Source organism: Chlorocebus sabaeus, chromosome 1 (assembly GCF_047675955.1).
Source record: "Chlorocebus sabaeus isolate Y175 chromosome 1, mChlSab1.0.hap1, whole genome shotgun sequence".
In the NCBI taxonomy this organism is placed as follows: domain Eukaryota; kingdom Metazoa; phylum Chordata; class Mammalia; order Primates; family Cercopithecidae; genus Chlorocebus; species Chlorocebus sabaeus.
The window spans coordinates 118330521-118355101 of record NC_132904.1 but is presented as its reverse complement, the minus strand read 5'-3'; the positions used below and the strand labels follow the sequence as shown (position 1 = coordinate 118355101).

The window sequence follows — 24581 nt, the reverse complement described above, 5'->3', positions numbered from 1 at the left end:
TGTATTTCAGGTGTGTTCCCCATATCCTTGCTTATACTGCTCATTAACCCTCCTTGTTTTACAAAAACATTTAAGCAAACACAACCTTGGTTCTTACCTGGTATTTCTGTTAGGGAATGAGAAAAAGTAATCCATATTTATTGGACATCTATAGGTGCCAAGCGACTTTATGTACTCTCCAACTCAACATGCTTTAGATGGAAAAAACTGAATATGAGGAAGTTAAGCAACCTATTCAGAGCTTCTGCCTAGGTGGTAGGACTGTGTTTGCGACCCTTGGCTGTCTGCCTCTGTATTTCTACATGTAACTCCTTAGGACAAAAAAAATTCTGAGAACCTGGATAAAAGGACATGCTTGGTGATAAGAAAGATTCTGTTTGAAGATTTGTTTTCTTGTTTCCATGCACTCCTTTTGCATGCAGGTCAATACAGGGGAACACTCATTTTTTCTCCACATATGTAAGCTTGAGTCTTCCCCCATCTTTCCTGCTAATGCAACTACAAAGGTTCCATGTTAGAGATCAGGGTCCATGACTTCCCTTCTGGTATAGGGCAGGCCAGTATGGTTATGGGAGGTAAAAATGTGGAACAGAGACGGATTTGTCAGAGCCAGATCAAAGGGTTGTGTATGGCCAAATACTGGAACTCCTTGGTTTTCCTTTTATTCATCTTGATGTTTAAAGTAGTTGCACTTGAGCTTGAATTTATTCTAAAACAATGTTGTAACTCACTTCTGGGTTCCTTTTTCAAGTAGTTTATTTAGTGTTTAAATTCCTGTGCCTTGAAAGTTTCTACCTTGAAAGTTTCCCAGATGCCTTCCCTCCTCATCCTCTATCCCTGCTGCTCTTTCCCACTGAGCTTGAATCCCTGGTGCAAAATATTACACTGAATGCCAAGTGCAAGGCAACAGATATCTCTGTGAAAACTAAGTTAAACAAATCTGACCACTTCTAAGAACTTGCTGAAACATACTGAAACACCTCTTATGTTAGTGCCAAGGTCAGGGAGCCCAGACTACACTTGAGCACAGGCATTTGAGTCTGTCAAATGAGTCAATCAAATGGGAATATTGGGTTTTTTGGTCTGATGCATGTCAATATTGCTATGTGTAAAATATATCTGTTTGCTATATCGCAATTTGCCATCACACTAAACCATAAGTTGAAGGAGTGACTGATGTACTGAGTACATTTGTCTTTATAACAAGTTCCTTGTTGCAGAGGCAGATGAATTTTGTTAAAGATTTTTTAGTCTCCTCTTTCCTCCTTTCCTCATCTCTCCCTGCTCACCTGCCTCCTTTGTGCTTCTTTAACACTTCTACAAGAGAAGTAATTTCTCTCTCTTTTTTTTTTTTTTTTTTGAGACGAGGTCTTGTTCTGTTGTCAGGCTGGAGTGCAACGGCACTATCTCATCTTACTGCAACCTCTACCTTTCTGGTTCAAGCGATTCCCTTGCCTCAGCCTCCCAAGTAGCTGGGACTACAGGCGCAGGTCCCCACGTGCAGCTAATTTTTAAAATATTTTAGTAGAGATGGGGTTTCACCATGTTGGCCAGGATGGTCTCGATCTCCTGACCTCGTGATCCACCTGCCTCAGCCTCCCAAAGTGCTGGGATTACAGGCGTGAGCCACCGTGCCTAGCTGAGATGTGCTTTCTCATTACTCATGGACAATGCTAGCACACATCCAATTATTTGTGTATCATCCACCTTCCTCGCTAAAGTGGAAATTCCATGCAGACCTGTTTTCTCAGTCATATATAATTCATCTGCAAGTCACTGGTGCCAAGCACAATGGTTGGCACAAACTAGGCATTCAATAAATACTTGTTGAATGAAAGCAGGATACAATGAATGGAAGAAGCACACTAGTTTATTTTGCTTCATGTTTGGCTTTGCTGAAACATTCTGATTTTTTAAGTATTATTCACTCATACTGCTTCTCTCTCTTCCTCAGTCAATATTTAGTGAGTGTCAGGCACTGGACTAAGTGCCAGGATGAGTGAGATGTGGTCCCTTCTCCCATGGAAGGTCCAGAGTGGGCTGCAAGTATCATGTTGGTTCTGAGTCAGTCAGCCATACTTGGTGAATCACCAACCACTGTGGGTGGAGCCTTGAAGTGGCTCTTTGTGGGAAGATGCAGAGGAGGAAGATATTTTCCTCATTTGCGAGGCTCTCACAGCTCATAGGATAGTGAATAAATAAGTACATGAAATACATAATATATGTATTTTGCTAAGCACATAAAATATGCCTAGCAAAAAGAAACAACGGAGTATAGTACAAATGACTGGGGATACTTTTAGAGGTAAAACAATGAGATTTTCTACCTTATGTGAAATCTCCCTGACTTGTTCAGCTAATATGTAATTTATTTAACAACTATTTTTTCTGTACTTCTGTATGCCTGACAGCATGCCAGAGATGGGCACATGGCAGTGAACAAGAAATGTGTGAGACCTGCGTCTAAGGAAGGTGCAGGCCAAGATGTCTGACTCAGAGGTGAAAATGAGAATAGTGTGAGTGAGAGACATAAGAGTGAGAGAGTAACAAGGAAGGAGAGAGACAGTGAGAAAGTCAGAAACCACGTCTAAGGGCTCTTAGTACTCCATTTTTAGGCCCAAAGAATTCTGAAGATGGCGGCTATCACTTAAAGAATTTTAACTCTCTCCCTTAGAAACTTTTTCAAGAAAAAGCTGGGTATTGTTGAGGTGACAGAACATGAGTATCTTACCCTCTTTGTGCTGCTATGACAGAATACCACAGACTGGGTAGTTTTTAAGAAATTGAAATTTATTTTTTGTATTTCTGGAGACTGGGAGGCCCAAGATCAAGGTGCTGGTGGGTTCTGTTGCCTGGTGAAGGTTACGTCCTCCAGAGGGGTACAGCTTCCTCTGTGTCCCCGCATGGCAGAATGATGTGTGAAGCCTCTTTTGTAAGGGCCTTAATCCCATTCATGAGAGAGGACCCTTCATGGTCTAACCACCTCTTAAAGGCCCCACCTCTTAATACTACCATATTGGCAACACCTGAATTTTGGAGGGGCCACATTCAAACTGTAGCAGTGAGTTTAGTAGAATCATGACAAACGTTTAAATAGCATCAGCAGTCTAGGTTATTGGTAGGCTAGCTTATTTCCGGATGTCTTGTTGAACTGTGACCTAAGATTTCCAGTTAATTTTAGAGTTTAACCCCACCATCTCTACTATTCATACTCTATTGACCTTTTTTTAAAAAAAGTCTGTTCCCATTTTTAAAATAGCTAGAAGCGTCCAATCTTGTGTTCGTTTAGTACGTATTTGGTACTTGCTATGTGTTAGACGGGGTTCTATACCCTAGTAATTCATTAGCCCAAAATCACTACCCTGTGTTAGCATCAGTAATCTTGGCCTTCCCTTATAAGATACATTTCAATGTGTCTCTGAGTCTTTAGACTCCAGCTTTTGATAAGAGGACTCATAATAAGATTTGTGATTTGCTTTTAATTTCTAAAGGAATATGGAGCACAGTTGAATAACATAAACTCTAAAATTAAAACAATTTGAGATTTTCAAAAGCGTGGCCCTTTTAAATCGTCCTAAATCACTACTTTATTTTGTCAGGCTTACTGGCAAAGGCAAAACAGGGCTCAAGGGCCAATTACCTTCTATACTACGGCTAAATGAAGTGTGTTTTCTTTTCAATATTGACTGAAATCTCGATACATCTTGGGCACAAGGCTAGGCACTTTAACATGCATTATTTCTTTGCATTGTTCCAATAGCCTTGTGAAATATATCTCATCATTATTCCAATTTTATACATAAGAAAATTGGGGCTCTAAGTGGCTAAGGTAGGCATCCAACACCATACACCTAATAAATAGGATAGAGAGGACTGAAATCCAGATTTATTGACTCCAAAGTCCTTTCTTAGGTAGAAATCTCTTTCAGAACATTCTTATTAAGACTTAGAGCATTTTCTTGGTGACTCTAAGAAATGCTTCTGTATCTGAAGACAAAGGAAAAGTTAATTTGGTTTTGGATTTTGCCTTCTAAAACTGTTGGGGTTTATTGGGTGTTACTATCACTTGCCATTTTTTGTCCTCTACACTTAAAATATGCTATACAGCTGCCTTCAACTCAGCCATCTGTGCTCTTGGCTTTTAATTTTCATAAAAATGGCTGGACAGTTTCTTCTTATTTCAAAAATACCCAAGGCCAAAGAGAGATATTTTACTGGCATTTTTCAGTCATCTTTCCCTAACATTGTTTTTCGTATCTGTTCCAAAGTCTTTATATTACTCTGCCTTTCTTATGTGCGTGTGTTGTGTGTGTGTGAGAGACGGAGAGAGAGAGAATATATTTGTTATATTATTTGTTATAGTTATTATGCTAATATATTGATTATAATTATGATACAAATGTATTAGAAATGAAAATGATATGTTTTAATCATTTAGAACCAATGCTCAGAGAATGTCCTTACTGGTTGGTTTTAATAATTAAAGACTACAAGGAGCAAGGGTGAATAGGAAGCAGCTTCTGAATTTGAAAGGTGTCCAAATGATAGCCCAAGGACCAAAGACAGCTCAAACCGGTTTGAATAGTTCATTTTATATGGCTTATATACAGACCTACCAAAAGTCAGGGAATTGGATTAGTCATGGGTATAGAATTTTACAACTTCAAGGTGCATTTAAGATCCAACCACTACATTGTAGAGAAGAAACTGTGTTCTGGAAAGGTTAGTGATTTGCCCAAAGTCAAACGGGAAGTCAGAACATGATCTAAACGAGCAATTCTCAAACTTTTATCTGTAAATATACTGAGATTAACCCCTCATCAGAAATATGACTTACAAATATTTTCTCCCATTCAGTAGGTTGCCTTTTCACTCTGTTGTTTCCTTTGCTGTGTGGAAGCTTTTTATTTTATGTGATCCTACTTGTCTATTTCTGCTTTTATTGCTTGTGTCTTTGATGTCATATCCAAAGTGGCACTGCCAAGGACCAATGTCAAGAAACATTTTTCCAATTTTTTTTTGAGTAGTTTTACAGGTTCAGATCTTACTTTTAAGTCTCTAAGTTGTTTTGAGTTGATTTTTGTATATGATGTGAGACAAGGGTCTAATTTCATTCTCTGCATATGGATATGCAGTTTTTCTAACACCACTTATTGAAGAAACTATTTTTCCTCATTATGTGTTCTTTGCATTGTTGTCAAAGATGAATTGACCGTAAATATGTGGGGTTATTTATGAGCTCTCTATAGTGTCCCATTGGTCTATATGTCTATAGGTTTTTATGGTACTACCATGCTGCTTTGATTACTGTAGCTTTTCAATGTATTTTGAAATGAGAATAAATGCCTCCAGATTTATTCCTTTTATTCAAAATTGCCTTGGCTGTATGGGGCCTTTTGTGATTCTTCATGAATTCTAAAATTGTTTTTTTTTTTTCTATTTCTGTGAAGGGTGCCATTAGGATTTTGATTAAAATGGCATTGAATCTGTAGATCACTTTGGGTAGTATGGATATTTTTAAACAAGATTAAGTCTTCCAATCAATGAATATCATATGTCTTTCCATTTATCTGTGTTTTCTTTCATTTGCTAAGCAGGTAAATTTTAAGTGTTTTCACCATGAAAAAAAGAAAGAAAGGAAGAGAGAGAAAGAACTATGTGAAGTAATGGATGTGTTAATTAGCTTGATTATGGTGATCGTTTCACAATGTACACATATATCAAAATATATACATTTCATAAAGTATACATATATCAAAACATTAAGTTGTATACCTTAAATATGTACAATTTCTGTATGTCAATTATACCTCAAAAAAGCTGAAAAAAAAGAAAAATTGTTTACAACATAAATCCCAGGATCTCAATTTCAAAGAATCTGATTCCGATCAGGGGTGGGCCCCAGGAATCTTTAATGATTAATAAGCCTCCTGGGTGATTTGGCTGCAGGTGGTCCTGAGACCACACTTTAAGAAACGCTAATCAAGAATCAAGGCCTTATGACTCTTAGTCCTGTTTCTTCCCAAAGGACTATGTTGCCTCCCTACATTCAAAAACATTCCAAACAATACATAAGAGTCTTTGTAATTCACATTAGTGCTCTTATTTACTGACTCAACAATTAATTCCTGATTGAGTCATTCACTGAGTAATTTTCTTTTACTCAGTCAGCCTCTGTGGTTTGCCAGGAGCTACAAATAAAAGATTAAAACACAGTCACACCCCCAAGGAACTCATATAATAGTAACAGAAGTAACTATCATTTCTTGAGCACTTTATTTATACATACGTCATATAATTTATCTCATTCACCTATCTCATTCCCTGCCTTTCAGTAAGCCTGTATACTATTATATTATAACTACATAGTTTGGGAATTTTTCATGTGTGTATATCTATCTATCTATCTATCTATCTATCTATAATCACATATATTCCCTTCAACTTGTTCTTCACACTTAATATGTCTTAGAAGTATTTCCTTGTCAGTTCTTGCTTTATATATGTCTAGTATTTCTTTATAAGGGCTACAGAGTATCCTCAGCATTGACATATATCAATACTGGGGATGTATCTGATAATTCCCATATTGATGAATAGTAAATTGTTTACATATTCACCTGTTACAAATAGCATCCTGAAGGATTCTGAAGTAGATATTATTGTATCATTTTATAGATAAGGAAATAGAGAAAAGTTAATTACCTTGTCCTTGCATTCAAATGGAGTCCTGTCTATCTCAAAGACTACAAAGTTCCTTTCTTTTTACTATGATGCCTTTTAATAATTCCAGTGGGGTGAGAACTGGGTGAGGTGGGTACTACAGAATCATCAAAAACCTGGCTGTTGATGGAACCTCAGAGTCACTTGAGAAAGCAACATTTGAGCAGAATCTAGGAGCCTTCTGGGAAAAGATGGAGAAAAGTACTCTAGAAAGATGTTAGGTTTATTGCAAACCAGTCAATCATACTTACTGATCACCTACTAGAGGAAACCTGTGATAACACTTGTGGGGAGATTTATGGAAAGACGACCTATTTGCACATCAGGATTTTACATCACAACGTGTGCCTGTGTGTGTCTGAAAAATACTAGCATAACAAGCTGGTGAGTACAATATGAAACAAAACAGAAAAAAACAAACAAAACACCGACTTCATTTGGCAGAGCACCAGAAATGAGGGGGTGATGAGGTCCTGTCTTTGTGGCATGGTGAAAAAAAAAATGCCCTCCCAATTCAGTTTCTTCCTCTGAAATGAAGAAAGTAAGATCTAGCCCCTGCATACTTGACGGGATGTTGCCAGGCTTGGTTAATTTCTGTAAATGTTTTGAGCTCCTCTGAGGTGTGTGTTCTGTAAATAGGAGGTATTAATAGCAGCCGTCAGAACTGAAACAAAACTGAATTGAGCTGCAGTCATTTTCCGGGAAAGAAACACAAACACCCATCAAGCATAGAGCCCATACTGGATCTGTCACATTGGTCCTTCTTTAAAAGGCAGCCTGGGTCTCATATAGGACATGGTGACAGCTCAGGCCCTAATCTCAGGTGGGAAAATTCAGGAGACTAGCTGGATTTTCTAACATTTAATTTCCCAGCTGATTACTATGATTAAGAGTCCATCTGGCACAGCCCATTTGTGAGGTATGTGTGTACGGGGAAGTGGGAATCCAGTAAAGGCAGAGATCTAACAGGAAAAAAAAAAAAAAAAAGAAAATGCACAGTAGAGACAGTGCCATTTTAGAGCCCTCCGCTAAGATGTTTAAATAGGAATTTCGTCGTATTAGCATTAGTGAGGCCAGTTGGCCATATGTTATAAGAAAGGCAGTTAGAGAGAGAGGGTTTCTGTTTCTCAGGGCTTTTATGTTAGCTTAGTGAGGATTTGGTGATGCCTTTGTCTGCCATGGGTCTAGAGGGGCTGTGAACTGCTAAGAAGAAAATCTAGCTCTGGGTTTCAGCAGTAAAATGCCAGCATCTCTACCTGCAAACTGGCATCGACTCGGCAGTTGCTGGGGAGACACACAGTTATACTTCTGTACATGGATAGGGGGGTGATAATTTAGGATGGGGGTACCCTGGAGCTCACAATCCACTTGCTCATATCCCCCGGAAAGGAAGCTCTGAGGAGAGGTTTGAGGCAGCTGTGTGTTAGCTCTCATATTGTCATGGCCCCTTCAGGGTAACTGCATTTCCCAAATCTATCCAGGGGCAAGTCAATCTTATAAGCACTAATAGGACTTACAGATGTGCAGACACGAAGGTTCTGATGCTCAGCTCAACTCCTGGATGGAATTTCTCATAATTTTTTGTTACCCAGGGGATTCTATGTAAACCTGTTCCAGACAGAGCTTTTATTGTATTTTATTTCTAATCTCCAACCAGGCTTCCCCTTTGGAGGTCAAGCCTCTAAGTCTCCTTGAAAATTTCTACCTCAGAGGAAGGGGCTTCTGTCTCCTGTGGCCGTTGCTTTTGCTGGGGACTCCAGGTCCGCCAGGAAAACTCATCAGCGACTTGATCTTAATCCCTGGCTGCATACACACAGGTCACTGAAAACATCTGGCGGCCCTGACCCCTCCTGTTCATTTACCAAATGTACTGCAAGTGGGGAAGGACTGGAGAACACATTTGTCTTCCTCCCTGGTGACAGAGGGATAAACTGGGTGATGGTCCAATGTCATGAGGACCTGTGAGCCCTATCTATTTTGCTCACGAAAAGGACCGATGACCTCTGTTCAATGGCTGGAAAGTCTCCATCTCTGTAGGCCATTATGGTAGCTCCTGAGGGCTAAGGGGAGGAACGCGTCCTCTGCCTCATCTTGGAAATGTGAAAATAGAGTGGGTTTCCCCACAGGTTGGAATCAATACCCAACTGCCTTGTCTCTGGGGAAGGTGGATTTCATGGCCCACCATATGAGTTCGGCAGAGAAATCTAGATCAATAGGAGTGAGAGAGTATGTCATGTGGTGCCTTTAGGCATCTGTATCTGAAAAGGGACTTTTATTTGAATTACTTGGACCTTAGACTGAAGCTTCACCTCCATGTAGGAACAGCAGTCCATTAGTGATCCTTTGAATTTATAGCGAGACCTCATTTACAGTGATAAAGCTTCCTTGGGGCCTAAGGTCTTCTGGTGCCTCTGTCTGTGGCTGAGTGTCTTAAATAAAGGGCAAGTCTGCTACTTTTATGTCCTGTTCAGCCATAGCTGTCTAACCTTGTAGCAGGAGGGAGCCTGGCAAAGTCAGTAAGGTAAGATGGAAAGTATCCACAGCTCATTACAATGGCTTCTCCTCGCCCTTGCTTGCCCTCACTCATCATCAAGAGTTTGTTTCCAGTCTTCCCAGAAGAAATAGCCATGCCAGTCTTGTCATGTTGCATTGGCCTGAGAGAGGTTTGTGTTGTAAAATGTATTGTCTTACTTAGATTCTAAAGAGAATTAGACTTAGGATGAATGGATTTGAGAGTCCTGGCTGCACCAAACTTTCTCTTTTTCTTGATTTTTTTTTTTTTTTTTTTTTTGCTTTTAACAGAGGCTTAGCTATCAGCAGGTTTACATCTTCCAGTGATGGGTAAAAGGGGATGGGAATTATTTTGGTTTTTTACTATCTTGCTCTAGTAACTTAGATTGTGCCCTAAAGATTGTGTGAGTAAAATGCGTCAGACCTGATTAATGCAAGAGAAAAATCAACCTGAACTCCTCCTTTATTAGCAAGAATGTCCAGAAATGATATAATAATAAAAATATTCTTCTCGGGAATCCAAATATTGATCACAGAGAAGCTGCTGAATAGCTTTCTCCCATTGTCATGAGAAAGATACAGACATGCCAATACAGAAAAAGTTTGGGGTCAGCCAGGAATGGGAAATATTTGATCTATATTTTGTCATCAACCTTCTTCCCCCAGGGCAGTGATAACTTACTAAGTGCTTATAAAACTCTTTCCTACCAAGATCAGACATGATTTCAGAATACTTCTCAGTTTCCATAAAGCCCCAATCAGTCAGTTAAAGTTGGAGTAAGTGGCTTAATTTTTAAAAATAAAAGGAAAAAATGGCGGCATCTCAGCTTCTTCGTGGTATGATTAAAATGTCTCCAGAAGGAGTTTTAGACTGCATCTGTGATTTTTCCCAGCCTTTTCTGTTTACAAATCATTTAGATGCGAGTCAAGATTTGACTTTCCACTTACCCCACCCATTCTTGTCTACCACCCCAAAAATACCACACCAAAAGAAATGGGAAATATGACCCTGCTTCTATGAGCCATCCATGAGGTGATGTCTGGTTCACATTAAATGTCAGAAATAAATTATTTATGTGAGATGAAAATACAGATGTAATTATATTATGGATTAATTTTACCCAAGAATAGCATCTTAACCATTTGAATGACCCCCGAGAGACACTAGCAATTTTTAAGTATACATTAATAACCTTGTGGATATATAGAAAACATAAATATTTTACATAGAATACTTTGTACTTGATACCCTCTCTTCAAATCTTGAATTTGTCCTCTCCTCAACCTTATCATGTATAAAAATAATACAAATTCAGAGAGCACGGACAGTTAACTCAGGTGATGGAAAGCTGGGCTTTAGTTTTAGTCTAGATAGTATAAACCATTTTGCAGAATTGTGAGTGAGGCCTGTCATCTGTTGCTCATGATCAGAATGATAGAAACATGCCAATGGATTGGCTTGATTAGAATACAGCTCTGGAGACCTTTCTCAACCTGAATTGATCTCTGATGCCAGTCCCCAAGATGAGCCATTGGTTACTTATTCTTTGGGGTTACCCAAGATGGCAGCACTGGAGGCCACATGATTGGGGTTTTCTGTACCTTGGGATTACATGCGATACAAAACAGCTGACTGACAATGGAGAATGAGGGAAGGGACACCTTCAAATTCCTTCAGCCAGACCTAGGACCCTCTCACCAGTTTGAAAAGGGGAGAAAAATCTGAATTCTAATGCTGTCATTACAATAATATACAAGCTTAGGAAAGACACTTAACTTTTCCTCTATGTCAACTCTCTATGCAATGTGGAGTGATAATACCAACTGGACTTGGGAGACAATTGCTGAAGGATGTGTAAAGCATTTCACAATCTGAAGCATTAGCTCATAAACGATGGAGGCAGAACATTCTGTTCCTTAACCTGTATGTAGAGTATAAAATGGAATTTTAGGGTGGAGTAAAGGAAGGTCACTTTACACAATGTGAAAAAGATGTGTTCTTTCACTTCAAGGCTAGAAGTGAGAGATTTGGATGACAAGTACTTGAGTCTGTTTACAAATCTAGACATATATACAAACATGTCCCAATACCCCTGTTGGAAATAGAAGTTGTGTTACTTTATTCTTTGAAATGTGTCTGGGTAGCATTTTAATTTTCCAGCCACTGTTAATTTGGTTATTTTTCCTTTTGCATCTCAAAAACAAATAAACAAGCAAGCAAACAAACAGGCTTCTTAAGGATTTTCCAGTATGTTTTTTAAAACTTTTCTATCTGAAAGTTATCCAAATGCACTTGTGTGTCCGGTACATTCTCCCTTCCAGGCTGGCCTAGTCATGTTGCTTGTTTCTTTCCTAATAGCTTTCATTTTTCCACAAAGAATTGGTAAGATTGGAGGGAGGGGAGGTGTTGGTATAATGAAAGGTGTCTCATGTGTTTTCTGTTCTTTAGGGAATTTGAGAAAGCAGTAAGTCAACTTATAATAGAAAGCATTTTCTTTGGCAATCTGCATGGGAAAGAATCCTCTATTTTGGGACCATTTGTTGCATTGATCCTGTAAATTAGTTCTTCCTCTCTTTGATCATATAGAATCACGCAGTATCCTAACAAATATGTCTTCACATTAGGCTGAGACACTTCTCTCAATCCCAGCAGGCAGGAAAAATAGGCCAACAGGTGCCTGGGCAGGATTTCCTGGGGTTCAGGCTACTGCAGCTTCATGGACAAATGAAAAAATGCAGGTGTCACTGCCCTGCCCCCAGGCCAACCAGGTCACATGGTAATTGCCCAGTTGCCTGCTGAGATATGCCCACCCTGAGCTTCTCCCTCCAGGTTCATTTTTCATTTTGATTGAGTCATGATGGCTTAGTGCCATAAAACATCTGAGGATATGCTTTGTAGGGAAAAGGTCATAAAAAACTCCAGTAATCTCCCCTTCCCTAAAATCTAGGGCTCCTATGTGTAAAGGGTAGGCAAGCAGGGCTAGTTACAGGACAGTGCCTTTCTGTACAAATGGCAGGAGCCAAATCTCCATCTTGCTAGCTTAAGAGTTGGTTGGCGGCCTTATTTCAACTGAGGCAGCACAGCTTGCTTTAGCCTTGAAGTGTGAAAACCAAATAGAGGTTGGCAGAGGGAAGAGATGAAAGATGCATAGCCTTCTCGGAGCATGAAGAGACACACCCAGCCCTTTGCGGAATGCAAAGACTTTTCCCATCCCTTCACCAGGATCTTGTCTCATGGCCACCCCTCCAAGGATTGCAACTAAATCAGCAGGCTCGATTGGGTGCTCGCCACTGGAGCTTTTCTGTTGTGGCTGGTGGGCAAATGTTGTGAACTTCCCTAATTTGGGAGGGGACTGAGCAGATGACTCACCTTCCAACTGTCTTGGTGTGCGTCTCACTAATCCCACTATCATAGCGAGGCAGGGAAATACACACACACACGCACACACATGTACACACACATGCGAACAAGCACACACAAACACACATATAAGCACACATGTGTACACATACACACAAACACCTGCAAAAACACAACACACATAAGCATACACACTTGCATACACACAAACATACATCTTCAAATATACATGCATGCACATAGAGGAAACACACATACAAAGGAACACACACATTAACACACACATGCACACATGCAAACAAATGTAAACACACACACATGCACACATGCAAAGTCACACATGTAAATCTACACACAGATTCGATTTGGGGGCATATAGTTTGCTCCAGGGCTCTGAGCAATTATTTAGGACATTTGTTGTCTGCCTTCTCTCTGTTCTGGGGAAGATTTTAGAAATTCTAATATGAGAGGCTGAGAAAGGAAAATATTGGCTTCTACAGTACAAACATCCCTGTCCTGAAAGAAAATGTTAATTTTCTTCTAAATCAAATGTTGACATGTATCAGCTGCTACTGAAGATGTATCACTGTGGGACAAGCTCTCAGCTCCAGCGGATGGACATCAGACTGAAATCCCTCCTCCAAAATGCTAGCTGGTTTCTAACCTAAACAGGTTTGGTTGAGGTATTTTTTGAATTGACCTAGTTTGTTTTCAAAAAGCTGGTCTCTCTGGGACACCTTGAGGAGGGGAGCAGGATTCGACTTTTGTCGAATGCACTGTTTTCTGCAGAAGCTTAGGCCCCTACCTGTCATCTGCAATGATGCAGGCTCTGCTTGCATCTGCCAGGGGCACAGGATTTTAACCAAAGATGTGGGAGGGGGAAAAAGTCTAGGGGTATGGAGAAATGAAGGAATCTACAGACTAAAGGAAATTTCCAGTGCTAGATGTTTTACCTACCCCTTTCCCCATTGCTCCCAAAATATGCACTGTAAATATTCTTTGTTCAACACCTATGTTTTTAAAATCCAAATCAAGATTTCTCTACTTTTCCCCCCAATTAATCACTCACACACACACACACACGCATGCAAACACACACACCCTTTTAACTTGTTAAGTTTGAAAGATGATGATATCTACAACCCGTGTGCTTTGCCAGAATGCACGGTTAAGGCCAAGATTAATGCAGAAGGGTTGGTGCAACGTTGCCGCAGAGCAGCGTGATCAGAATACAAGATGGAACGTAGGGGGAAAGGCCAAGAAATATGTCTGTGCTTGGAGTTTACACAAGTCTCCTTAGCAACTTGTCTGCATTTATTTTTCCCTTAATGTGTGTGGGTTTCTTCCAAACCCTGAGTGAAATGGGAGTTGAGTTTCTGACAGTCCCCTATTTCCCTTCTTCGGGGGCAAAATTGTTTCATTTGGTGAGTGAGGCTTTCTCTTTTTTACCAGCTCCTTCTCCTCCCTTCCAACCCCCACCCCTCCCATTGAGGGAGCTCTGATCCTTTGCATTGTGACTTTGTGGTCTGTTGGTAGCTTTCCAGAAATCCACCTCTCCGTGGGGGAATGAGAGAGCCTGTTTCTGATGGCTACAGCTGTGCAGATTTCTGCCACAGCCTTGCTGCTTCAAGTACACGCTCCTGTGTGTGGCACAAGTGTAAATGTGCCTGTTATATGCCTGGGTTATAAAATCTGGGAGGAACAACGGCGCTCCTTTCCTCTCTGCTATTTTTCTTTTTCTGTCTTACTCTCCTCCCTTTCTATCTCTCATTACCCCTCCCCCAACACAAAAGACCCTGTAATTCTAATTAGAAGATGAATATAAAGCTATTAGGAAAAAACCCTGACTTTTAGGGATTTGACATGTTGGATTTTATGTGGCTGGGCTTGCTGCAGGGGAGACGACCGTAAATTCTGCAGTGGTTTTACCTAAAATTGTTTTTACCTTGAAATAGCTCTAGGGGAGTATAGATGCTGCCTCATTGGAGCCGATGCTGAATATAAATCTTCGTATTTCTCTTTCTGCCCCCTCCCATTTTAGAGTCTGGGGAAAAAGGAAAAAGGAAATCTAGCCAAAAAAACGTTAAGGTTTGACTTTGGCTCTTTTACAAACAGATGTTGCTTGTCATTCTCTTGTTGTTAAGCAGGCACCAGATTGAACCAAGCAGCAGTTGTAGGTGCGTGTGTGTGTGTGTGTGTGTGTGTGTGTGTGTGTGAGAGAGAGAGAGAGAGAGAGAGAGAGAGAGAGAGAAAGAGTTAGGAGGTTGATGAAGGGCTAGAAAGCAAAATAACCAGATCAATATTTGGGACAAGTTGAGAGCTGGAAGTAAGGAAAATAGTCTAATACTTTTTTTCTTCCCCAACTTCTATTTGGTGAAGAGTACATACAATCGTCTTCTAGTTGGTTGGTTGTTGTTCCAAACAAAGAGAGAAATGTGGGAATCAATAGACATGGAGAGCCCTAGGTGGAGAAACACTGACCTGCTGGGTGAAATGCAGAGAGACAGGGTGTGTGGCTTTTCCTCCGAGTGGATCTGCACCCCGGAGGAAGGCAAAGGTCTTTCTGTTTCAGCTGAACATCGTTTCTTGGGTTTGAAGGTTGCTTCTTTTTATAAGTATCATTGTGGAGGTTCCAGGCCTCTCTATAACTTTCCCAGAACAAGACTTCATTGTCATGCAGTCAAAACCCTCAAGAAATACTCTTTACATATTATATATCTCTTTTCTTGCAGGATTTGATCTTCAAATCTTCCAAGCCATCCTATCCACCCACTTTCTAATCTAATTGTGAGATACTTTCTCAAGAGCAAAATGTAGCTTTGAATAGAAAGTGTTAAAGTTGGCTGGTGTCTAGGAAGCATTTATATAGCATATAGTTCACTTCTATTAAAGAGATGACAGTCATCTGATTTTTAAAAATACGTGTCTGATGTTTCTATGTCAGAATCAAGGTCTTATTATTTTTTCAAATTTCAATTCTCCTCCCTTGCTTTATTAGCAAAATAGCTAGAAAGGAAGTTGTAGGCTGGCATCATTGTTTGCATTTTCAAAGGGAAGAAAATTTGTCATCCTGAGCAAACTTATTCCTTTTAAAAGTGAAAGTAGTATCCCTTAGCCAGCGCACACGATACAACTTGTTACTGGCAAAGTCTTTCTTTTGTTTCATCTGGTGTGTCAAAAGTGAATTTGCCTTCAATTTCTCACTCTCAAATAGTTGATTTCTGTTATATGTCTGTTTTAAGTGAACATTAAGTGGGTTTAAGATTTTTTAATTACGGAAAAGTAAGCTCACTATTCAAATAATCTGAGAGTGTCTTTTGTTTTCATCCGATCTATCTTCTATTATACTCTTTTCCCTGTCTTTTCTCTTTGGTTGATCTGCACACACTTGCATTTATCATTTTCATAAAATATTGTTTAGTGTGGGAAAAGTGTGGTGGGATGAAGATTAATAAATATCCATCAGTCTTCAGTGTTCCCTTTGCTTGAAAGAAACATGAAAACCATGGCATTGCTTTGCCATTCTCCTCTCTCCCTACTCCCTTCTGCTCAGTTTTTCCTGGTAAAAAAGAATGAGTTCTACCTAAGCTAACTGGCTTTGGTGCCAAAAGTCTCTGCATCATATCCTTGAGCGCTGCTCCCACTCTGTGGCCTGATATCCTTGTGGCAATGTCACAGGTGGATAAAACGTGGCACGATGATTGACACCAATGAATTACTCCTGGAGTAGCAATTGCTGGATGTGCCTCTTTTGTTGAGGTGATTGGATCTTTTGGCAAAAACCAATGACTGCAAAGGATGAGAGAAAAGATCAGAAAAACCGAAAAGCTATAAAGCTATAGGAGACCAAACACTAGTGTCTCCCTGCTTCAGGAGACACCCCCTGTCAGAGTGAACAACAAAGGTTAGATTTGAGCAAGCTTGCTTGTCCGCTCGCTCCTTTCTTTCTTTCTTTCTTTCTTTCTTTCTTTCTTTCTTTCTTTCTTTCTTTCTTTCTTTCTTTCTTTCTTTCTTTCTTTCTTTCTTTCCTTTTCTTTTCTTTTCTTTCTTTCTCTCTCTCTCTCTCTCTCTCTCCTTCCTTCTCTTATTCTTTCCTTCTATTTTTTCTTCATTCTCTATCTTACTCTTTATTTCCTTTCTCTGTCTCCGGCTCTTTTTCTTTTTCTCTCTTTTTTCTTTTCTCTCTCTCTGCCTTTCCCTTTTCTCTTCTTTATCTCCCCTCCCTCCCTCCCTCCCTCCCTCCCTCCCTCCCTCCCTTCCTCCCTTCCTTCCTTCCTTCCTTCCTTCCTTCCTTCCTTCCTTCCTTCCTTCCTTCCTTCCTTCCTTCCATCCTTCCCAGATAAAAAAAATTGTCTGGTCAAATTGTCCCATCTGTTTGGGACAAAGGAGATCTACTGAGATTTTGTACAGGATGTACATCTTTAAAAAGGAAGGGGGGTAGAGGGCAGGAAATCTTTCCGTTGGTGTCGTTCTGCTGATGTCACCATGGATTCAGTGTTCAAGTCCACAGCCAGGCAAAACTCAAATAAATTTTCCTTTTTGCAAGCAGCTGCACTGTGAGTTCGCCTTCCATTAGTAAAGGGACAATGAAGGAAAGGCAAACCCCGCGTCCAAAACATGGCCAATGAAAGGACACTGGAATGGAAGCCAGGAATCCCGCTGTGGTGGAGAGGCATAGACTCATGAATCCACCACAATCAGATACTTGCTTCTTTTTAACAGCCCTATCAGCCGAGAGAAATAATGACTCCCGAATCATTTGACAGTAAAAAAGTTAAAATGATGTGTCAATGGTGCTGCATCATGCCAGGTAATCACTGCCCAATTCATTGATTATACCTTAAACTATTCTTAACTATAGATAGCCTATCTCTTCATCATGCTTAGCAAGTGAGTGGTTTGGTATAAAACATTTGTACAAAAGTTTGGGAGTATTCCGAGACTTCACATTCCTATTTGATCATTTTTCTGGTAAAATTGTTCTCAAGGTCCAAGGGGAATTCCAGGAAAAATGTGAAGTTACTTATTTGCAGAACCTATTTATTATGCATAGTTCTGGAAATGAAGTAAACATAATGGTTCCCGATGTTTTTCTAGAAATACTTTTATTTCAGTTTCTGTTTTTCTTTTTACTCTTGTTCTAATGTTACTTTCAACTTAACAAAAGAATTGGATGGCAAAAGAAACCAACTGAAAAACAAGTGAAAATTCTTAACCCATTAAAAAATATTGTAAATGTCTTATTTTCCAGAAGCGGGTGGATGATTTGAAGATATTAGCCCTAGCAAGATGGAAGCAGGTTTAAAATTTTACATAAGAAGTTACCTTTTTCAGGTAATGGTGTTTTTCTGTAATTTTCCCAAACCTTTCATTTCTCAAGTATTGCAAATTTTTAGGGCATGCTTGAATGATTTAATTATGAAGAATAACTACATTTTAAACTTAATTTTTTAAAAAAGAAACCAGTTTTATAATTTTCATAGCCAAGAGTAGAGCAGACATGGCATTCAACTCTATGGAGTCTGGAAAATTTTTAAAAATTTATTACTGAACAGCACTTGGATTTTTGGATCTGAAAATTAAGCCATAGAGCTACAACTAAATTCTCAGTTTTGCCAGACTTCACAGCACCAGCAGGCTCTGAGCAATCATAACAAGCATTTGAAACTAGCAGGCACTGCCCCTTAACTCTGTTGCTATCTTGGGCATTTGAATTAAAAAATATAAGTATTACAGGATTGGCTCTAAAAAGCCTACCATGTGTTCTGAATTCCTGGAAGATAGAGCTTATATAAATTGCATAATAACAATATTGATTTTTTTTTTTACTTTAGTCGTAGATTGGTAATACTATATGGCACTTTATGAAACTGTTCCCTTGCATATTCAGTGAGTAGGATTCGATCTTAGCTGTCATGATAGAGGCAGTTTCCTTTTAGTGTCATTGAAGGGTTTTATGCCACCTAAAAATGTTTAATAACATAAATTATATATTTGCTTTATAAGTTACATTACTTGGGCTTTGTCATTGCTTACCAGCATTAACCCATATTTTCCAACTTGTTAATATTACTTAGAGAGCCCACAGATTCTTGCTTAATGAAGCAAGCCAAAATTTCTTCTGAAAAAACCCCTCATTTTCCTCCTCAACACAAAGAAGATTCTTAAAGGACGTAGTCAATTAATACTTTAAGAAAAATATCTACTCCCAAACAAACCATCCCTTTAGTAGGTCAGTATTTGATTTTCTTCTCGTTTTTTTTTTTTTTTTTTTTTTTTTTTTTTCCTGCAGCCTGGGTGTCTTCTGGTTGTTCTTTTTATTTTCTAAAATGGAAACTTGGGATTGTTTGGAGGTTAACACTACAAACCATTTGAAATGAAAAACTTCTCTCTGTTCTATATTTGCCAAGGAAAGGGAGAGCTGCCCCCAACTGAAACGCAGCATTGAGCTCCTTTCTGTGGAGGTCAAGAGTGCCATGCAAATTTATGGAAGTGGTGCTATTTGAACGTCTCAGTGTACCACTTTGATAGATCTTAGTCTATTGCTAACAAATATTGTATCGTTTTAATAAGCGTGATGATAACAATTCGTTCTCATTACTCTGGGACCTTGGACTTACTCTGTTCCATTACAATAGGAGCACCTCCATCCCCCACATTCCAGCAATATTTAACAGGGTTCAAAGTGTCCATCCTCAAATACCTCTAGCCCCATGCCTTTGTCAGAGAGACCGAAGGAAAAGAAGCAGCTCAGAGCTTATTTAAAAATCTTTTATTTTAGAAAGGAAATGAACATTTTAAAATAAAATAAAGTAAGTAAAGACCATCTGGGGGTGACTGATTTGGATACTACTTACTTCCACTTGCTATTGTTGTTTCTTTGGATCTGAAAATTAAGCCACAGAGCTACAACTAAATTCTCAGTTTTGCCAACCTTCGCAGCACCAGCAGGCTCTGAGCAATTGTACCACAGCTCACTTGTGATGAGATAGGGAGACAACAAAGTGTCTATGAATGGTTATGTCTCAGTTTCTGTTCATCATACTATTGGTTTCCTGTTCTCTTTATTTAACTTTCTAGGTTGCATACACGAGGGCCTGCTCTTTTCTCTGAATTCAGCTCTGTCTTTTTTTATTTGTTCTCCTTAGCAGGGCCTCAGTTCATCTCCCAGATTCTTTTTTTTTTTTTTTTTTTTTTTTTTTTTTTTTTTTTTTTTGGAGACAAAGTCTCACTCTGTTGCCTGGGCTGGAGCACAGTGGCACAATCTCAGCTCATTGCAACCTCTGCCTCCCAGGCTCAAGCAACTCTCGTGCCTCAGCCTCCAGAGTAGCTGGGATTACAGGTACACGCCACCATGCCCAGCTAATTTTTTTGTATTTTTAGTAGAGACCAGGTTTCACCCTGTTGGCCAGTCTGGTCTTGAACTCCTGACCTCAAGTGATCTGCCCACCTTGGGCTCCCAAAGTGCTGGGATTACACACATGAGCCACCAGTGCCTGGCCCCAGATTCTTGAGAAAGGAGTGAATGTCCGTTTGTTGAGGCAAATGAGATAATTACTTTGAGAGCCAGGATCCATCATTATAGCTTACAAAAGTTAAAAAGGTCTCTTTTTAGGTCCTGTAAAGGGAAGGAGTCATATGTGCTTCCCAGCATCCAGGATAGGGAATCATTTCGCTTTCTAACATATGTCCCCGAAGTGCTTATGATCATGACTGTCTTCAGTACAATTCACCAAAGGCACCATGCATGAAAGTTCATTGTCTTGGATGTTCCCGTCTTATATGTAGAACATTGGTTTTGCAGAAAAAAATACTATATTGGCAGATGAGATCGTTTTATAAGAAGGTCTCAGAAACAGATTCATCCCTGTTCTCTCAAACAGTTTTGTGGGGGGCGGGGGGCAGGGGCGGGAGGAGGAACAGCTTCTGTAATTTCTTCTATGGTTCAAATTTTATAAAGTACACCCAAACCTGCTCGTTGTTGGTGTTTGAATCAATAATAAGTGTGGGGATGGGATGGGGGTGGGAACAAAAATGCAAACTTTTCCCAAAGATAGATCTGCATACAGCTGAAAATCTCCTCTAGAGTGGTTTTCAAAAAAATATTCCTACGATAAGTAAAAAATAAAATAAAAATCTGGTAACAGCAAAAAAAAAATAAAAAAATATATAAAAAAAAATCCTACGAATCTGTTGGTAGTACTTGCTAAGTTTATTCCAGTTGCTTTCCAGAATGCAAACAGGAAAATGAAAGTTTCGCCATCATTTTTAATGTCATGACAGGTATTTAAAGGAATGAACTTGCATTTGGGCTCTCACGTATTCTTTCTCTCTGCCTACAATGTAAAGAATTTTCTTTATTCTGCTGGTTTGCCATGTTGGTATCACTTTGCCCAGATTGTGTGTTCAGCAGTGAATAAATGAGTCTTCCATATATAAACAGTAAAATGATGAGGTTGACCTAAAGCCCACTGGATTTGTGGAAAAAGTGGAAACCAAGGGAGGCACGTTGGGGAGAACATAGAAGATGTTGCTTAACTTTTTCTTTTGTGAGAGTGGGACGAAGTCCTTTCCATTTCTGGCATAAAACAGTTGAATGGTAGACTCTTTTGTTGGATTAATGGCTGTAACGTTTTATTTTCAGACATGTCACACCCCCAAACGAGAGAAGATATTGAGGCCTGTTGCCACAAACCCGTAGATCCGAACTTGTGGTATTAGTCTGCACAAGCTTGTGTCTATAGGTATGTGTCTTTTAGGCAATCTCACAGACCTCGGGTTTGCTTCTATGCCACTCAATATCCCTTTGAGCTATTTCATTCTCCCTCTCTTCCCCTTAGTTTCCTTTAAGAGCGATAAAAATGGAAAAGGGGGCTGAGGTGGAGGAAGGAGACCTTTTGTCCTGAAATGAATGAGGTTCTTCAATGATGAATTAATAGGCTTGCCCTCAGTTCCCGTATCTCTCATAACTGGTCTCAGCTGTCAAATTAGAAGGCTGGACTTGCAGGTGAGGCAGCAAGCACTTGAGTGATTAGAACAACTTACTGTTGAGTGATGAGTAAATAGATAAACAAGGGTTTCTTTTGTTTTCTGTAAGCCTAATTGTTTTCAAAGTTATTATGATGTTTTCTGGAAAGTGGCAGACATGTTTACAGGGCCAATTTCCCCGTGATTTGGGTTTTGGGTTTTCCTTTGTTGCAATTCTTCCTCCCCCATTTTCCCCAATAATTTTGCTTCTGAAGGACTGATAAATCAGAATGGATGTGTTTAACTGCCTAACTATTTATACTTCTATTTATATCCAGCAGTGTAAGAAGGACTTCTTATAAAAAAGAAATTGCCTGTTTAGGTACAAATTAATATTTGGCCAGAGTTGTTTTATAAGTCTTTATCCTGTTTTAAAGGCTGGAATGAAAATAATTTTACCCCTTGCCTCTTAAATGTCACCATTGTGCCAGGATTGAAAAGCTAAACTGACCACAGATCAAAGCAAAGCTGGCTATATTTGTCTCATTCCAACAATGTGAGCTGAGGAGTCTGTAAACAGAACTAGAACCCAGGGTGAAAAGTTGATCAATTTGTATGACTCTAAAACTTTTGCATTCCCTTTTGGTAAAACATAGTGCCAGAAACTCCCTTAAGATGTGTGTGTGTGTGTGTGTGTGTGTGTGTGTGTGTGTGTGTATGTGTCCTCTTCTAACAAAAAGTCAACATGACGTAGTTGGTGGGTTAACATTGGAAAAAAGTTTGAAATTCAAGTGGATGAACTTTGTCTCCTCTTAAGACCTACTCAGGAATAACTAAAACTCTTCTTTTATCCAGTACATAGAAATGAGATTTTGCATTTCTGAATTAGGACAGCCTAGATACAGATGACGTATGTATAAAGGGTAGAATTTGGAACTCTGTAATTGCCAGACCAAGACGACATTGTTACCATGCATTTCCTTTACAAAGCACTGAGGAGGGTTGTCTATAGTGCTCAACCCCCTGCTTGCCAAGAAAGCATTGCTTTATTAGAGAATGATGGCATATTATAACCCAGAGTGAAAGACTGTCCTCATTGGTGTGTGTTATATAAATTGTTTGCCTAAGGTCTTTATCTACCCAATAAGCAAACAATTTGCTTGGTTAGTTTTATATGCCTCTTTGAAGTGGTTAACTTGGAATGAATAAACTGCTAGCAAGTTAAACCTGTACCTCCACTAGATAAATACTTGTTTGATAACGGCAAAATCACATCTCCACTCATCATCCCTTTAACCTGCTGTTAACCATGGGATTAATGGTGGAGTTCATGGATCCATGGGGACTCTGAGCTCCCAATATTCCCCGAACAGGAACAATACTTGGACTGCAAAATGGCCAGTAGGTGACTGCCAGATTACTTCTTTTAAGGAGGTTTTTAAAAACACATTATCCCAAGAAAAAAAGATTATATAGAGCAGTTGGCCCTTTCAAAGTTTCTAAAAGGCTTCAAACTTTGATTCATCTGGTTAGAAAATATTCTGGTGGAAAGCCCAAAGCCCCTGGACATTGGCCACAAGAAACAGGATATTAAATATTTTACATGATGATGAAATTCAGTATTTTTCCCTGCTTCCGTGTTCATGAATGAATGGTTCTGTAGATATTAATTATTCCTTTGAGGCTCCCTCAGAGTGTACCAAATATCCTACAGGAACCATGCAGAAAGTAAAATAATATCAGAATTTCCCCAGAAAGACTTGGAAGAAATATTTCAACAGCTATTATTGCATGGAGGAAATAGAATGGGTATAAAGCAAACTAGTTTTATTAAATTTCTCAAATCATCACTATCAAAATATATTTAAGATGCAATACCAGGACATGGTTTAGATTTGTTTTTTAAAAACAGGAAAAAAAGAAACTTGTTTCAAGAAATGCATTTGATAAAGCAACTCACCCTGTATCATCAGAGTTTGAGGAGGGAGAAGCTGAGATTTAGCTTGAGAAATTTTCTTATTTATATTTCAAAATTAATATATGTATTTCTTTACATGGGAAAAATGGCATGTGTATCATAGAATTAATTTTGAATTTTAAACTAATGTGATTTCTTATTTTTCCAATGTACTTACCAATCATTCCTCAATATTTGTTAGGTCCTATGGATCCTTATCTGTTGACTATGGTATTTAATCCCATCAAATGTCACCTAGCCTCTCCAATTAAGATTTTTAAAGCCTCTACTGCCTGTAATAGCACTGAATTTGTACAGAGAAGTCGACGTGAATGACTCTTCAAAGATGTTCAAAGATTTATTAGAACCTAACATGGTAGTTAATAAAGTATGAGTTGGAAAAAAAACCACTTTTTACAGTTGGCATAGCCATAAGGCTAGAAAAATTATGATTTCTTCATTCTCTCATTCATTCAACAAACCTTTATGAATGTTTACTTTGTGTTCAGTACTTTGCTAAAGGACAAAGATATGACTCTGGCTTCAAAAAACTAATTATCTGATCAGGGGCCCCTTTGAAGAATTGCATGTCAGCCATACAGACACATGTTTTAATGAATCCCATGTTTTAATCATAACATTTGTCCAACTTCCAAATTCCTAATCAAATATAGAAGATGTTTACTAATGGGGTGTCTCTGCTTTTTCCTAATCTCAGACACTCATAGCATTGTTTGAGGTTTATCCTTACTTCATTTGGCGGATTGCTGCTGGCAGCACTTAAAACCTCGGTGTTCGATAGCATGAGAGTCTGTTTACACATGTTCAGAGAATGTGTGGAAGATTTTTTCTAAGTTAATAAGTACAATAGATTGTCTCTACCTGAAGATATATTACTGTTGTTTGCCTATAAATACTACTTCTTATTTTATTTTTCACTTGCACTTTTCAATAAGAATTTTTATGACATCATTCCATATCATAATTGCATGTTGTTATTACATGCCTACAAATATTTACACTAATTATGTAATGAGCCATAATTGCACTAATACATGATAA

At 39.0% G+C, this 24581-nt stretch overlaps 1 long non-coding RNA gene across 1 annotated transcript in view; it reads left to right on the top strand.

Annotated features, from left to right (window-relative positions):
• LOC103248682 (uncharacterized) overlaps window positions 1-24581 on the top strand; it is a 335098-nt gene that overhangs the window by 193776 nt on the left and 116741 nt on the right. Inside the window, exon 4 of the long non-coding RNA XR_012094856.1 lies at window positions 17847-17929. This is a non-coding gene — a long non-coding RNA (uncharacterized lncRNA). The remainder of the gene's footprint in view (window positions 1-17846; window positions 17930-24581) is intronic.